Source organism: Dermochelys coriacea, chromosome 7 (genome assembly GCF_009764565.3).
Source record: "Dermochelys coriacea isolate rDerCor1 chromosome 7, rDerCor1.pri.v4, whole genome shotgun sequence".
NCBI classification, from domain to species: Eukaryota; Metazoa; Chordata; order Testudines; family Dermochelyidae; genus Dermochelys; species Dermochelys coriacea.
In genome coordinates, this window is record NC_050074.1 from 50,680,897 (window position 1) to 50,697,549 (window position 16,653).

Consider the following 16,653-nt stretch of genomic DNA (forward strand, 5'->3'; position numbering starts at 1 on the left):
CATCAGGAGGTGGACTTTCTTCTGTAGGGTCCTCTCCCGGGAAGGAGGTCGAATGCTCCTCACCAGCGAGGGATGCCCCTGGTGGCTCAGGTTTCAGCCGCGTGGCACTGGCCGTCGCCTCAACTGGCTCGGCGGCTCTCAGCGGGGTGCCCTCTGCAGCCGGGTTGATGGAGGAGTCCAGGGGCTCCTCGGAGGTGGGAGCAGAAGCAACGGTTAGGGGGAGGGAACATGGGGAGAGGGGGGCTGGAGTGAAGTCGCCCAGATCGAGGCCCACTGGCATAGGGTTGTCCTCCCCCTGGGTGACCGGGGTCAGACCCAGGGCCTCGATCTCCTCATATATAGACAGGAAATTTTTTTCCGCTACCCCGGGATTCTCCCCGCCGGCACCTGATGCGACGGTTTCTTCGGGGCACACTGGGGTTTCAGATGGTACCTCGGGGGTCTTGGAGGGGAGGGACTCCCGTGGAGGGGAGATACTGCCTCCCAGTGCTGCCACGTCTTCCCCAGCCGGCTCTGGTGGATGGAACACACCCGTGGGTAGAACGGAAGGCTCGGCATCGGTGCCCCCTTTCCTGGTCTTCCGGGGGGCCTCCGCGTCAGATGGGAGGAGCAGAGCTCGAGCCTTCCGCTTGCCCCGCTTCCCCTGGACTAGGGCCCAGCCATCCATGGCATCATCCAGGGGCTGGCTAACAGGGGTTGTGTCATGAGGCAGAGGCGATGGCTCAGGGACTTGAGGGAGTAACGGTGGGGCAGCACAAGGGAGGGAAGATTCCCCTTGGGGCGGGCCCTCTCCCATGCTTGGCGGTGTCCCTGCTGCACCCTCCTCCACAGGCCCCGCCAGATTGCAAATAGCGGAGGTGGGGTTCTCCCGCTTGTCTGGGCATAGTGGGGGAGGTGCCCCTTGGGCCTGAGCGGGAGCAATGGTGGACAGGGAAGGAGGAGGGGTGGTTTTGGGCGCCGGGCAGCCAGGGGCGTCGGCGATGACGGGGCCGGTGACCTGCCGGGGCTGAGGGGTCCTGGATGCCCCTCCTTCCCGGGCCAGGGGGCAGTCCCTCCGGACGTGCCCCATCGCCCGGCAGAGGTAGCACCGGGCCTCCCCCATGGAATAATGCACCCGGTAATGGGTCCCCTGGTAGAGGACTAGGAAGGACCCCTCGAGTGCCTCTCCGTCGCGCGCCGCCGGCGGCAGTTGAAGCTGTACTTGCCGGCGGAACGAGAGGACGTGACGGAGGGCAGGGTCTTTGCAGCCCAACGGGAGAGGGCTGATGACAGAGATGGGCTTTCCCAAGGTAGAAAAGGCGGGTAACAGGGCGGCATTGGGGAGAAAGGAAGGGACGGAGGTCAGGACCAGGCGGACGCCCAGGTCCTCTAGCGGCTCTAAGGGGACGAACACGCCCCCCACCGCCAGGCCCTTCTCCACCGCCTCCTGGGCGGCGGCCTCCGATGCTAAGAAGAAGATGACCTTGCCATACATTTTGGAGGCCACCACAATGGCCGTGGGCCCCACCATCCTCGCCAACGCCCGCACATAGGTCTCCACGTGGGGCGAGGTGGGCACCAGGAGGCAACGGACGCCGTGCTTCCTGGTCATGGTGGGAAAGGGGCCCCGGCCGCTATAGATGGTAGCGGAGGTGGTGGGCTGGAGAAATGATGTAGCGGCAGGCGGGGGGGCTGCCGCCACCTGGGCGTATGCTCTGGGGGCCGGGGGAGAGACTATTAGGGTCCCTGGGCTGGAGCCTGGAGTAGAGGGTGGTCCTGGGCTTCCCCCTTTGCCCCCCCCCCCGATTAATCACTGAGACTGGGAGACAACAGAGACTGTGCAAGGGTGGATAGCTTCTCCTCATCTCCCTTGCTGGCTTATGATGAAAATGGCTCAGTAGACTATGACCCTTGTCTCTAGAGAGAGAAGGGTTATGTGGAAGGTCACAGTGAGCCTCTGAGGCTAGTGAAATCTGCCAGGAAATGTGGGACCCACAGAGACCAGGACAGAGCTTTGTCACAGTACATTTCTTTTTTGTATCTAAAGTTAGGAATATTGACTATACATCTGTACTACAAAAGTGTTTGCACCTGGGGAATGCCTACCAGATGTCAGGATGGGCCATTAGGAAGAACAATAGATCTTTGAAGATTTTAATCTCCCACCTTCCTGAGAAGTTTCCTGGGATGCTACATTTGACTCATGGCTGCTTTGACATTGCAGACTCATGTGATCATGTCACCTGGTACTGGACACCATGATAGAATACCAGGATTTTTCTATGGGTGCGGGGGAATGGGACACAACACACTGGAAAAGAAAGGGTTCCTGCCATATGTAAAGCCTATTTAAGGCCTGGGAATGACTTAATCTGGGTTCATTTCTTCACTGAATTCCCACCTCAGGATGACTTCTGAAAACATCTGAGAAACAAGTACAAAGGTGGGGGTGGGGAAAAGGACTGAACCCAGGCAGGGAAGGTGTCTAGCCTGTGAAAGAAATACCTTGAGTTTTAATCTGCAAGCAAGAGCAGCTTGCCTTCAAGAAACTCTGCAATCTCCCTAAAATAACATTTAGGGTGAGGAAATTACTATCTGTAACCATTTTTTTAGTGTATTAAGCTTAGTTTGAGTGTTTGTTTTATTTGCTCAGTAATCTGCTTTTATCTGTTTGCTGTCCTTTATAATCACTTAAAATCTATCTTTTGTAGTTACTAAACTTTTTTTTGTTTACTCTAAAACCAGTTTGTGGAATTCATAACGGGGGATGGGGTGGAAAACTGTGCATATCTTCCTCCACATTGAGAAAGAAGGCGAATTTCAATAAGCTTACACTGTACACTTCTCTGTGCAGTGCAAGATAGTGTAATTTTGGGTTTACACTCCAGAGGAGGTGTGCACTTGAGTGCTGGGCAATTCCCTAGCTGAGTCTTCCCATGCGGTGCTGATTTCAGTGTCTGTCTTTCTGCAGTTGTGTGTACCTACCTGTGTGTGTGCTGGAGGAGGCTTGAGAGCCTGGCTCAGCAGGACAGTGTAAGGGAGCCCAGGCTGGTGGAACAGGCAGGCTCAGTGGTACCCCAGTACATCAGGTGGCACACCAGAGGGTGTGGGGGCAACCATTACAGATTCCATGTTAGTTTTCCAGGTGTTTCCAGTTTGGGACTGGGAAGCAAAGAAGAAAGGGTTCTTGATTATCAGTGTCTATAGTGTCCCTTCCCATTAAATTTATACCGATGCAGAGCAGGTCTGCTAGGTTAAGCATCCATGGGTGTACGGAGAGGGAGAGTAAAGCCTGTTCTTGATCTTGAGGTTGCCACTTAAACTGGGTTAGCTCGCCTGCTTCAGAGATGAAACAGTGTCCAGACTGCACACTGCTTGACTGGCCTGCTCATCTCAGGCATGTTCACTGCAATTGGCCCCATTCCTCTGGGAATAGTGTGCAGGGGCTAAGGATATGAAACAAAATAGGGGAGATACATCCAAAATAGGGTTCCTTTCTTGCCTTGCCTCCTTACTCCCTGCTTTAATTCTGAAATAGAAATACAGAATGTGAGGTTGCTGTGCATTGACTCTGGACACTAACTATCTGTCAGTGATGTCATACCTATGGTGGCAGTGTGCCATGAATTCTTCCTCTATATTGGCCTTTCAGGAGGATTGTTACCATTGAGTTAGGGGGAGAGTTAGTTATAAACCTTTGCCCTTGGCAGCTTTGTAAGCAACATTATCCCTGGAGCAGGAGGTTAGTTGCTGGGCCTTTGCTCTCCAGGGCATAACAGATCCTTTTCTTTACAAATAAAGTTGCATAGAAGCAGTGGAAGTGCACAAGAATTTGGCTGAAATTTCATGGTGCTCCTCTCCTTGTCTTCTGGTATGTACAACCCTCTAGACCAGGGGCTCTTAAACTGGGGGTCAGGACTCCTCATGGGGTCACGAGGTTATTACATGGGGGGTCACGAGCTGTCAGCCTCCACTCCAAGCCCTGCTTTTCCTCCAGCATTTATAAAGGTGTTAAATATATAAAAAAGTGGTTTTAATTTATAAGGATGGGGATAGCACTCAGAGGTTTGCTATGTGAAAGGGGTCACCAGTACAAAAGTTTGAGAACCACTGCTCTAGACAGTGTCACTATGAGAGTAGCAGAACTGCATGCAGCAGTTTTCTCCTCCTCATACCCAAATCTACTGTAGATGTCATTCATTTTCATAATCTGGAATAAAGTGCCCAGGCAAACTGATCATATCAGCTTTGTAGAGTAAGATTCATTTCCACTTTCACACCTGACTGTTGTTCCAGTTCCCTATGTGTGAGCATAATAGCTTGGAATAATAATTCCACAGGAAGCCCAGCTCTTGCTTTTTTCATGGTGTTCACTTAAAGAGTGTCTTCCAAGGGGAGAAGTCTCTTCTGAGCCAACCCTCTTCTCTGTAATTCTGCTCACCATTTATGTCCAAACAGGGGAGGGAGCATTCTTTCAGTGCTGAAGAATTTTGTTGATTCCTTCATTCATTTGAGTTATAATTGGGGCTCACATCTGATTTCATGGCCCCCACATAGAAAAGGGATTGAGGACTAGAACTGCACCTCTCTTCTTTTAACATAAGAACAATCATATGGGATCAGACCAATGGTCTATCTAATCCAATATCCTGTCTGTCGACAGTGGCTGGTACTGAATGATTCAGGGGGAATGAACAGAACAGGGCAATTATTGAGTGATCCATCCCATCATCCAGTCCCAGCTTCTGGCAGTCATTGGTTTAGGGATACCCGAACATGGGGTTGCATCACTAATCATGTTGACTAATAGCCATTGACGGACCTATCCTCCATGAACTGATCTCATTCTTTTTGAACCTAGCTATACTTTTGATGTTCACACCCCCTGGCAATGAGTTCCTCGGATTGATGTGTGTTCTGAGAAGAAGTACTTCCTTATGTATGTTTTAAAACTGCTGCCTATTAATTTCATTGGATGACCCCCTAGTTCTTGTGTTATGTGAAGGAGCAAATAACATTTTCCTATTCACTTTCTCCATACCATTCATGATTTTGTAGACCTCTATCATATCCCCTTAGTCCTCTCTTTTCTAAAATGAACAGTCCCAGTCTATTTAATCTCTCCTCAAAGGAAGCTGTTCCATGCCCTCAGTCAATTTTGTTGCCCTTTTCTGTATCTTTTTCCAATTCCAATATACATTTTTTGAGACAGGGTGACCAGAACTTCTTGCAGTATTCAATGTGTGGGCATTCCATGGATTTATATAGAGGCAATATGATATTTTCTGTTTTATTATCTATCCCTTTCCTGATGGTTCCTAACGTTGTTAGCTTTTTTGACCGCCACTGTACATTGAGTGGATGTTTTCAGACAACTATCCACAATGACTCCAAGAGCTCTTTCTTGAGTGGGAATACCTAATTTAGACTCTAACATTTTGAATGTATAATTGGGATTATGTTTTTCAATGTGCATTGATTTGCACTTATCAACATTTCCCCATTCTCAAGGTGTTCTCCGTATTGTTTTTACAACCAGAAATATCTGGTTGTTGACCCATTTCCTCCATTGGTGTCTGTCTTCTCTTTAGTCCTGTGAATTAGAAGAGGGCCCACAAATGTAGATTACCCTGGAGACTCAGCAACAAAAAGAAGAAAAGAGGGGTGGAAGGGAGTGAGAAAATGTGTCATGAAGTGTAACAGAATGAAGCAGCCCTTGCCAAGCCATGAATCCACTGGCATGAGATTACAGCATGTTCCCTAGTGCTGCTTTTAATCACATTATATGGGGTTTGAAGGCCACTGGCACATCACTGACACATCATGCAGAGTGACTGGATAGAGTTTATCAGCTCCATCAGTGTGCAAGTGGCTACTAGACTCGACAGGAATAGATGGATGCTGGGAAACACACAAGTCCATTCACGTTGGTAAATACTATTTCCAGCTGTGGACTGAAATAACTACATGGTTTTTCAGCAGGCCTAATCCATTAACAGTGATTCTGCTCAAACATGACTAGTTAATATTAATGAAGTAGATTAGTTTCAAGAAATTGGCAGACAAGTAAGCTATGAGGGTCTGTGTGCCTGGTTCTGGTGTTTGCTTTCAGTTCAAAAGGTCAAAGGATCCCTTAGTTTAAGGTAGCACACTTACCAAGTGCATCTCTCCTGGAGGGGAAATGAAGGCTGCCCTGTGCTGCCCCACAAACCCTGCTTTGGCACTGAAATTTGCCAGGCTGGGCTTTAAGAACATAAAAATGGCCATACTGGGTCAGACAAAAAGTCCATCTAGCCCAGTATCCTGTCTTCCAACAGTGGCCAATGCCAGGTGCCCCAGAGGGAATGAACAGAACAGATAATCAAGTGATTCATTCCCAGCCTCTGGCAAACAGACGCTAGGGACACCAGCGCTGCCCATCCTGGCTAATAGCCATTGATGGACTTATCCTCCCTGAACTCATCTAGGGTTTTTTTTAACCCTCTTATAGTCTTGGCCTTCACAACATCCTCTTGTTGACTTTGCATTATGTGAAGAAATACTTCCTTCTGTTTGTTTTAAACCTGCTGCCTATTAATTTCATTTGGCAACCCCTAGTTCTTGTTTTATGAGAAGGAGTAAATAACACTTCCTTAAAAGCGGCAAAAAGTCCTGAGGCACCTTATAGACTAACAGACGTATTGGAGCATGAGCTATTGGAGTATTCACCCACGAAAGCTCATGCTCCAATATGTCTGTTAGTCTATAAAGTGCCACAGGACTTTTTGCCGCTTTTACAGATCCAGACTAACACAGCTACCCCTCTGAAGCTTAACACTTCCTTATTTACTTTCTCCACACCAGTCATGATTTTAATAGACTTCTATCATATCCCGCCTTAGTCATCTCTTTTCCAAGCTGAAAAGTACCAGTCTTATTAATCTCTCCTCATATGGAAACCGTTCCATACCCCTAATAATTTTTGTTGACCTTTTCTGAACCTTTTTCCAATTCCAATATAGGCTTTTGTCTTGTGATGCAGTTTTTGGAAAAACTGAGGAAAAATCCTGTTGGCTGATTTTTGAGGTCTGAAAACATGAAAAAAGTAATTCTTTCTGCCTCCAGAAAATAACTGTGTTCCTATTCTACTAAATCAGCAAAATGTCAATCTTTGAATGTCAGGGACAGGTGCTGGAGGAGGGGAGGAGAAGATGTTGGCTTTGAATTACCATAGTTGTTATGAACATTTTGGTGTACTGTGAGGAACATGCACCGTAGCCTGTTGGAATAGGTCTGCTTGAGCACGTTTCCACATAGGCACCCTGTCCATCTGTGTCTGGACACACAGTGCAGTGGATAAAATGGAGCAGGTGTGTTCTACCTGATTTAAAAATGCTTGTAACTTGAACATCATGAGGTTATAAGTAAGTAAAGAGTCAGAGAGTCTGACTTTCTCCTTCAGGACTATGGAACTCTACCTTTCTCTGGTATTTCTGATTAGCCTTAAACTTCACAGAACCTTTGGGGAATGGGGGGAGTATTGTGGAAAGTTTGAGAAGAATTGGTTTGGATGGTATAAGTTATTTGAGCTTAAAAATAAACAGAATTTTGAAGCTTATGTCTAACTCTTAAAGGGAACTGGTCATTTTGCAGAATATATAAAAACAAAAATACAGGTAAAAATGAAAATACCAGGGCAGAGCTCTAAGTGGCAGCATCGCCAGTGCAGTGTGAGCATTGTACACAATTTCATTGCATAGCTACAAGAGCAGCTATGGAAGTGCACTAAACTGCATGGCTGAGTTCCACAGCTCTGAGTTCCACCCCTGTGGCACTGTATAAATAGTAATTATGATAAGCTGTGCACGCATATACACAAACACACAGAGCTAGTGAATTACGGACCTGTCTGCCCACATACTTATGCTCATCCCCTCCACAGGTGCACTTCTGCATTTAGATTTTTTCTTTTTATCCTTTAATTTTCCCTTTACTTCTCTTTCTCTGTTTTTTTAAAGATTGCAGCAGACATTTCATGCAACATTCAGAGAGCCTTGAAAACTGCACTGGCTACTACAGAGTAGGGATATTTCCTGGGCCAGAACCATCAACTTCTGCACTGTTGAAGTTTTCATTTACAAACAAAACTAAGTTTGTGGTTGTGAAGATTATCTTCCAAACATGGACCGAGTAGAATCCTATGCAGTGCTGTCTTCTAAAGCCTGCAGCCAGCTACAGCACCTCTGCTGTTACCTACAACTTCCTGAACTGTCAGGTCAGTTTTCCTTCTTGTTATTAGGAAACCCCTGAGCATAAGCAACACTGACAAGTAGAAGCTCAAATTCAATCTGCTGCCACTTGGAAAGTCTATGAGCAGAGGCAGCCACTGGAGCAATTGTCTTGTGTGAAGGACCCAAAAAGAGAGAGGCTGAGCAGAAGGCCATTAGCAGAGACCTCCCCTCCCTCCCCCACTGTACAGCACCCAGGAGCCTGTAATGAAGGTGTGGGACTTCAGGGAGAGAAAATGCCCCTCCCTAAAGATGGAATGCCACACCCGGATGTGAATCCAAGCACTCTCCCCTTCCCCAGTTGCTGGGGAGTGGGCCTGGGCTTCTCTCCTGTGAATGGCCCTCATATTACCTGCACACCCTAGGGCACCCACCTTTACCCTGTTCTGAGGGCTCAAGGGGTAACCCTCACACTCTAGGGCACCCACCTTTTCCCTTCCATGGACTCAAGGTGTAACCCTGTTAATTTAGGCACCCACCCTTACCACATTCCTAGGGCTCAGGGGTAACCTTCTGTGGATTTTCAGGACCTCTTACCAGTGAAAGAGCCTTACACAGTAACAGTCTTAATCTCTATTTATTAACAATCACCAAGCAGAACACAAAAGCTAAGCATACAATGCTCTGTTTGCCAATCCTGATTACACAGGCAGACTTTCCCTGTTGGCCAGGCAAGGTTGGTTTTGTCTGGGTTCTGGTTGCTGCATGTCACGGTCTTGCATAGGAAAAGTAGTAGCATACTCCTGACATTTGTCCAAATATTTCTTCCCTGGAAGATATTTTTAAATCATCTGTTTTACCCTACTTATTTAAGTCTTTTGGATTTGAACTAAGGCTGTCAATTAATTGCAGTTAACTTGTGCGATTAACTCAAAAAAATGAATCGCTATTCATCACTGTTTTAATAGCACTGTTAAACAATTGACTACCAATTGAAATTTATTAAATATTTTGAATGCTTTCTACATTTTCAAATATATTGATTTCAATTACAACACAGAATACAAATTGTACAGTGCTCAATTTATATTATTTTTATGACAAATATTTGCACTGTAAAAATGATAAACATACAAGTATCATAGTGCAATCTCTTTATCGTGAAAGCGCAGCTTACAACTGTAGATTTTTTGTGTTACATAACTGCACTCAAAAACAAAACAATGTAAAACTTACAAGTCCACTCAGTCCTACTTCTTGTTCAGCCAATCGCTAAGAGAAACAAGTTTGTTTACATTTATGGGAGATCATGCTGCCTGCTTCTTATTTACAATGTCTCCTGAAAGTGAGAACAGATGTTCACATGGCACTTTTGTAGCTGGCATTCAAGATATTTACATGCCTGATTGCTAAATATTCATATGCCTCTTCATGTTTTGGCCACCATTCCAGAGGACATGCTTCCATGCTAATGACGCTCATTAAAAAAATACTGTGTGTTAAATTTGTGACTGAACTCCTTGGGGGAGAATTGTATGTCTCCTGCTCTGTGTTTTTTACCCACATTCTGCCATATATTTCACGTTATAGCAGTCTCAGATGATGACCCAGCATGTTGTTCATTTTAAGAACACTTTCACTGCAGATTTGACAAAATGCAAAGGAGGTACCAATGTGAGATTTCTAAAGATAGCTACAGCACTCGACTCAAGATTTAAGAATCTGAAGTGCCTTCAAAAATCTGATTGGGACAGGATGTGGAGCATGTTTTCAGAAGTCTTAAAAGAGCAACACTCTGATGCGGAAACTACAGAACCTGAACTACCAAAAAAGAAAATCAATCCTCTGCTGGTGGCATCTGACTCAGATGATGAAAATGAACATGTGTCAGTCCTCTCTCCTTTGGATCATTATCGAGCAGAACCTATCACCAGCATGGATGCATGTCCTCTTGAATGGTGGTTGAAGCATGAAAAGACATATGAATCTTTAGCGCATCTGGCACATAAATATTTCGCAATACCGGCTACAACAGTGCCATGCAAACGCCTGTTCTCTCTTTCAGATGACTTTGTAAACAAGAAGCAGGCAGCATTATCTCCTGCAAATGCAAACAAACTTGTTTGTCTGAGTGATTGGCTGAACAAGAAGTAGGACTGAGTGGACTTGTAAACTCTAAAGTTTTACATTGTTTTATTTTTGAATGCATTTATTTTTTGTACATAAGTTTACATTTGTAAGTTCATCTTTCAAGAGAAAGAGATTGCACTACAGTACTTGTATAAAGTGAATTGAAAAATACTTTTTTATTTTTACAGTGCAAATATTTATAATAAAAATAAATATAAAGTGAGCACTGCACACTTTGTATTCTGTGTTGTAATTGAAATCAATATATTTGAAAATGAGGAAAACATCCAAAAATATTTATCTAAATAGTAGTCTATTACTGTTTAACAGCACGAGTAATCATGATTAATTTTTTTAATCATTTGACAGCCCTAATTTAAACATAACCATCTTTCTTGTCTACTATTACAAATTAATTCACCTACTCAGTTGGCTCTTCCACACTTTTGATTATATCTAAATTAAACTAACCTTTCCTATTCTTTTTGTGCCTTATTTCTTAAAGATAAAGGTATTTTTAGTTGCATATATAACTAGTTTCTTTGTTTCATTTACCAATGCTAGTGAATAACTGTAAACTGTTCTATTTTCAGTGTGTCAGAACCCTGAATAGTCCAAATTCTACCAGTTCAATTTCGCACTAAACATGTTTCTAAACCTAAAGTAGAAATACTTTGTCCCTTAACTACTACAAATCTTACGTTTTCTAAATTATTGTTAACTATGACCAGTGTAAGCGTGCATGTTCATCCTTCCTGGTCTATCTCTAAGGGAGGCCATGCCTCCTTGCTGTTGTGCCCTTTGCATGGCAATCAGTTGGGGGGAATTAGCTGTCTTTAAAGCTCAGGCCACTTTAGACAGGCTGAGGAATAATGAGTCTATCAATCCCGGCTCTCAAGCAGGGTGGACCACCAACAGTCAGGGGCTCTGGCTTGTGGTCAGGGCAGAGTTACAAAGTGTCTATAAGCCCAGGCCCTCAGTCAGGGCAGGCAGCAAACAGGTAGAGGGCTGTGGCCTGCAGTCAGGGCAATAAAGAGTCTAGTGTCCTAGTTCTGGCCGACAGTAGACTAGTACAGGCCTCCTGGACTACTATGGTGAGGCTGCCACATCTGACTCCACCATGTCCTAACCCAGGGCCCTAACAGTGGCAGAGTGTTCACCACTGGGGTCAGTGGAGATTCCAGCCACAACACAGGCAGCAACTGTCCCTGGGATACTTCCTCACCTCCCCTCGAGATGTACCTGCATCCAGGGGTCGTCCTCCATCTCCCCAGAATACACCACCAATGGTAGTCCCAGCAGCTCCTCAGTGTCTGGAGTGGCAGGGCACTCTGGAAGCTCAGGCAAGTGCTCGGGACCACAGCAGTCCTCCTCAGCATCCTGCTCCAGCATCTGTCTCCCTCAGCAGCTCCAGCCCAACTGAGCTACAGGGCCCATCTTTTATACTTCCACATCCTGTCCCATCCCATAACTTCCTGCGAGGAGGGCATGGCTTTCCTGTCTCTACAACCCAAGGGGCAGGTTGTGGTCCCTCATTATCTATCTCTGAGAGAGGTCGTGCTTCCTTGTTACAACCAGTAATTCACAAATACCCATAACAGGGATTTTTTTACCACTATAAGATTATAAATTAATACGTATTTTTCTCTTACTACAGATTTTACTTTTAGACATTTTATAATTTATTCTAAAATTACATTAGCTTGTGCATGTATGTCTATTACATACAGAATAGATGTTCTATTAATAGATAACATAACTGTCCAACTCCTGTTATTCAGAGTGACTGTTTCAAAATACCCAGAAATAAAGTTTCTTCATCTATCATGTCAGCACTGTATTCCTTATTCAGTATCTTCTCTGAGACTTTTTAATTTTGAACTAATGTATATTTCTAAGCTTTTCCAGATTTCTCTTTGTCAAGCTGGCATGCAGCAGCTCAAGAAAGTGAGTACTAAACCTCAGGGCAGACTATTAAGAACCAGGGCACAAACCTAAAATTGGTTGTGAGTTCTATACTTGGACTTCACCAACTAATTATCAATGTAAACTCCTCAGGCACTTCTTAACATGGAGTCACAGGCAGTCCCCTGGGATACTCTAATCTGTCTCACCACCTAGATAAGTCTGCCTTTGTGATAGATGGTCCCTTTCACCAAAGATCACAGCAATTTTCAGGTTACTCCCTGGTCCAAAGGACCAGTCACTTATCCCAAGTCAACTGCAGTTTAGATCCCAACCCAAAACAATGCTTATAGCCAATCCTGTAATAAACTATCTAAAGATTTATTATATAGGAAAAGGAAACAAGAGAGTTACTTTCTAGATTAAGACAGGTAAACACAGATACACACAAATGAGTTCCAATCTTAAGTTTCAAGAAGTAATAGAAGCTTCTGTAATAAGCAAGATGTACATGTCCTTCAGGGCTAACCCAGGTTGAGCACGGGAGATCTTTTGCTTATGCCTGGTAATTCTTGCCCTGCAGAGTCCAAGCAGCATAAAGATCCAGTTCCTGCTTGTGGGGTTTTATTCCCTTTTCCCCTTCTGCTTTGAGTTGCAAACTCAGATGATGAGAGGAATTCACTGGCAAGACTCATCTTCATGGGTTGGGGGAGAGAAAACAAAGTATTTTGTTCTCTTTAATGTTCCACTCTGCATGGTGTTGATAGGCATTTCTTGTCGGACAGGACACACCATCATCTATTGGAGACCAGCCTTTCACACCAGCTAACGTCCCTCTCCTGTCTGGCGAGTTACAATTTACAGAGGCTTACAATGCAGCTGCTCAAATATTGCCAGACAGTCTGGGATACAGCTGTTATAAATGAGATGAATGCCGGCAGCAACTCACAAACATTGCATACACTCTGAACTCTGAACTCATTCTTATCATTCTAGTACCTGTTTTAAAAAAAAACTAACAAACACGTGAGCCAGACTAGTTCCAGCTTAGTATTTGTGAGACCTCAGTTGAGACATGGGGATCTTGGCAAGAGCTGGTACCTCATCGACCAGCATCACACTCTATTTGCAAAGTTTTGCACAGTGATACATGTTTTAACTTTAATACTTTCACCGCATTTTGCTCCATAGATTTTTTTTTTTTTACTTTTTCTCATAAAGTCTATATTCACATCAGTTTGTTTCGGTTCTAAAATGTGCAATTATTGTTAATTAATCTTTTCAGTACCTGCAATCTTTTGTTCAACTTCCTTATGAATAGATCCTGATGCCCTGAAAAATAAATCAAATTTCTTGTTTTTTTAGACATTTTCCAGTTTTGTGCAGCATTTCTTGACATTTTTAGAAATGCAGGAATTCTTAATTGATCCATCTTATTTCATTCAAACTTGTTTTTCATTTCTGAGTGTCTTTCACCTCAGGTGTTTGTTTTGTTTTTAGCTTCTTCCAGTTCTTTTTATCACTTCCCCCACTCCTGATACCATGTGGTGTTTTATATTCAAGTAATCCACTAGTCTTAATAATAATTCATTGCGAGTAACTTAACAACTGTCTTTATTAGATACATTGTTAACATATAGACAGAGCATCTTAACTCAGGTCTATCTGTCAGTCTAACCTAAAACTAACAGCTTCTTCCCACTGTCAGCTCCCATGCCCTGGAGAGTCTGTTTATTCTCTTACTACCGCAGTAACACCATGCACTACTCAAAAAAATACATCATTTACTCTGGGAAAGGAAAGAGCAATGGGGAGTGAAGCAAGAAAAGGAAAGCAGTGTTAAAAGCAAGAAAGAGATTAATTGACAATGTTACAATTAGTTATAGTCCCCTGTTGACAGTGGTTAATGGATAAGAACAGAGCTGAGATAATATTCTTTATAACTAAAATGGCCCCCTTTTCCTGCACCTCAGCCAACTTTTGCACTAAAGAACGCAGCCTTTGGAGGACCTTTTAAAGAAGAAAAAATATTCCATTGTTAAACTGTGAGTGAGAGGATGAGTGCCACACAGCTTCTTAAAAAATAACATATAATCTATATAACTCTCTGCAGCCAGCATTTGGAATACTGATAGGCCCTTTCCTTCAACAGAACTATGAGGTAGTGGCTCTCTAGGTGTTTTCCCACACAGCCTGGAGTCTTCAGGCCCTCGGAGTTTTCCCCACTTTGTTGCCGTTCCATGAGTTGCAATGCAGGGTGAACCTTAGTGTGCACACTCTCTCCCCTCCAATCTTCTTATGGAGAGGACTTCAGTTTCAGGACTTCAGCGTGGCATCAGAGGTGCATGTGTGCCACCTGATTCCTCAGAGCCCATGAAGAATGGCAGCCCTACTCTTCCCCTTCAAACTCCGCAGAATCCCCTCAGCTGCCAGCAAGATCGGGACTGTGTAGCCTGGATCCAAGATGGTGCAGCTCACACAGCAGGCACACCTTAATCTTGCATCACACAGCCACAGGGCTGTCTCTAGTTCCCCTATTTATACCCATTTCCCCCAGAGTGCTGATGGGCTCAGCTGTCAGACATGAATATGTGGAGCCTGAAAGACTGCTCATCCTTCATAGAAACCCTGTGCACAGCTTCAGCAACAGCTACTGACCATGACTAGTATCTACCACACCCCCAGCTCTAGGTGCCTCTGTGCCCTTCTAAGTGACCTGCCCTGCCCTCCGCACATGTGCCAAGGCTCAGAGGATTCAATTAAAATCCATGTCCCCTCCCCACTGCTGCTCTCCCCTCTTTGAACTCAATAGACATCAAATGCTGCAATATTAGGACATGTGGGTTACCAGTGCACAGCTACATTATTCTTCAGATTGCAGAGGACTGGCACAGTCACAGCCCTCAAGCTGAGAAAGTGCAAAGACTGCTGAGTGTAGTGTCCACTGCAGCAACCTAGAACAACACAGCCTGCATCAGGGTCCCCCAGTCTGCTCTGTGCACACCAGCATTTGGGGAAGGGGGTGGAATCTCCAAAACAGCTAGCGGAGTTTAACTGCAGCTGATTGGCTGGTGCTTTGTTGAGATTCCCCCTCTCTAAACCCATTTAGAAACATGCTGCCTGCCCAAGACGATGATGCGTGAGTTGTTCAGAAAACATGTTCACACCTGAAGCAATGATACCCACGTCGTGTCCGGGATGGGCCACCCTCTAGACAAAGGGCCCTTTCCAGAAGCATGGCTCTTCTAGCCCTCTCTTGGTCTCTTGATGGTTTTATCAATGCCCTGCAGTATTAGTCAAAACCCCCTTTTTCCCCCTACAACATAGTAATTGGTTTCCAGGCTAAGGTAGGGAGAGAGCAGCTCATTCATCCAAGTCATTTGTGTCAATGTGATATCCAATGGCCTTTCTATCTGTGCAGTTTAACATAACTCACAGCTGAAGGCGGTTGATAGCAGAGTCATAGCAAGGAAGCATTCAATCACTTCAGATTTCTCTCTGTGTTGAAGAGATTTAGATCCCCCAAGAGAGACTTTTGCATTTCCTCTGCTTTTGGCTGCTTTGACATCCTGTACCTGTGGACATAGCAAAAGCCCCTGAGATTTACAACTGCTCCTGGTAGTTTACATTGGCCTGTAAATGGCAATTTGAAAGGCAACTACAGGTACATTGCCTTCTAGGCCCCACACCATGCAAAGGCAGAGGGGAGATGGGTTTTACACAAAGGATCTAGGAAGAATTGCCAGGGAGGAGATTATTCATCCTTGTCTCAGCTTTTGCCTTAGTGCAAATCAACTGCTCTGCTGCTGCACTCCAGATCACTGAGTAGCAGCTGCTGAGCCCTGAACACCCCACATGGAAGGTTTATAGACCTGTGGATCTACATAGAGACAGATCCACTGGATCCTTTCCCATCCCACCTTCACCCTCCCCAGAGAAAGACACCTCATGCGCTGCCTCTTCTGCAGCAGAATTCCTCCTCTGGGGTTAGGGCATTCCATGTCTGTGGGGGCAAGGACATCATGTATCCCTTTTTGACATGCAGCTGCTCTCAGCCTATTCGCAAATTCCCAATGGCACAGGGCCGGACCTGTCCTTCTGGAAATCTCCCACTGGCTTCCCCTCCTGCCGAGATTTGGCCCAAATGCACTGGAAAGGGAAGATGTGTTTAAAAGATATTCCATAGCTCAAAGAGGAAATATGGGCTGGGTGCAGGAATCCCTGAGGGCCTCTGGTCTACGCTGTACAGCTCAGACTAGATGGTCATAATGGGCCCTTCAGACCTCAAAAGCTTTGACTCTTGAGCAGAGTAATTTCCTCATGTGCTTACCAACAGACCCAAGCTGTCCTATGAAGGCCAACTGTCTCCCTGCTGCACAGTGGGTGGACTGTTAGCTCCTTCAGGAGGGATATCTGATGCTCTGTACCTTGG

General features: G+C 45.0%; 1 protein-coding gene across 6 annotated transcripts in view; it reads left to right on the plus strand.

Annotated features, from left to right (window-relative positions):
• BSN (bassoon presynaptic cytomatrix protein) overlaps positions 1 to 16,653 on the plus strand; it is a 510,614-nt gene that overhangs the window by 320,543 nt on the left and 173,418 nt on the right. The gene's annotated exons all lie outside the window — the stretch shown is intronic.